The following is a 1,574-nucleotide window of genomic DNA, read 5'->3' on the forward strand; positions in this document are numbered from 1 at the left end:
TGGGGTTGGGGAAGGGGCAGCTCTGGGGCTGTGATGGGACCTGTGGGGGAGAGGATGAGGTCCATGGGGTGGTTCCCGATGGGGAATGTCCGGCTCCGGCCCCTCCATGCTCCGGTGCAGGTGGGGAGGGTCCGGCTCCCACCACTGACCCCCCAAATCCACCCATGGGAGGCCATCAGGACCATGGGGAGAAGGGTGAGGTTGGACCTCCAATCAGGCGGGGTTTGACCCAAGGAGACGGTTTTGGAGCCCAAGGAGATGATTTTGTGCCCATTGAGATGTTTTCGAACCCAAAACGGATTTGACTCAAGGAGATGGTTTTTGACCCAAGATGGTTTTGAGCCAATGAGATGGTTTTGAGCCCAAGACGGTCTTTGAGCCACTGAGATGGTTTTTGACCCAAGGAAATGTTTCGGAGCCCAGCAAGATGGGTTTTGAGTCCAAGCTGGCTTTTGAGCCTGAAGAGATGATTTTGTGCCCAGGGAGATGGTTTTGAACCCAATGAGATGGTTTTTGACCCCAAAAAATTGGTTTTGACCCAAAGGCACGGTTTTGAACCCAAAACGGTTTTTGACTCAAGGAGATGGTTTTTGACCCAAGATGGTTTTGGAGTCCAAGGAGATGATTTTGGCCCGAGGACATGGGTTTTGACCCAAGAAAATGGTTCTGGAGCCCAAGATGGTTTTTGATCCCAAGGAGAAGGTTCTGAACCCAAAGAGATGTTTTGAAGCCCAAACAAGATGGGTTTTGAGCCTAAGAGATGGGTTTTGACCCAGTGAGATGGTTTTGTCCCAGTGAAATGGGTTTTGACCCCAAAAAGTTGATTTTGACCCAAGGACATGGTTTTGTGCCCAAAGAGATGGTTTTTGACCCCAGGATTTTGGTTTTGGCTCCACTGAGATGGTTTTGACCCCCAGAAGACAACTTTTGGGGCCACTGAGATGGTTTTTGGGTCCCACCACCTCCAAGCTCCCCCAGCTCCAGTGGCAGCACCTTCACCCCGTTTTTGGGGTGGGTGAAGGGTCTCCTGCCCCCATCCCCGTACCTCCTTCCCGCAGCTCCTCTTCCTCGGCCACCACCTTCTCCTTGCCCGGAGCCGCCTCCTCCCAGGGGGACTCCGATGGGGACAGGGGGCTCGGTGGGACCCCCAAAGCTCCAGGGTCCTCCATGTCCCCGGGGGCCACATCCTCGACCTTCACCCGCACGGTGACCTGGGGCACGCAGGAACAGGGACACGGAGCTGCTGAGGGGATTTGGGTGCCCAGGACCCCCAAAAGATGCCAAGGAGGTTTTGGGGCCTGGGACCCCTAAAAGCTGCAGAGGGGATTTGGGTGCTGGGGATGCCCAGGAGTTGTGGAGGGACTTTGGGTGCCTGGGACCCCTGAAAGCCCCAAAAGGGTTTTGGGTTCCCAGGACCCCCCGAGACGCAGAGGGGATTTTGGGGACCAGGACTCCTGAAAGCTGCCAAGCGGCTTTAGGCACCCAGGACCCCCTTTCCAGTCTCTGCTTGGGGGCTTCCCTCTGGAATGAGCTCGGAATCCACGGCGGGGAGGTCTGAGGGGGTGGGATGTAGT

Source organism: Corvus brachyrhynchos, unplaced genomic scaffold (genome assembly GCF_000691975.1).
Source record: "Corvus brachyrhynchos isolate BGI_N302 unplaced genomic scaffold, ASM69197v1 scaffold344, whole genome shotgun sequence".
Lineage (NCBI taxonomy): Eukaryota > Metazoa > Chordata > Aves > Passeriformes > Corvidae > Corvus > Corvus brachyrhynchos.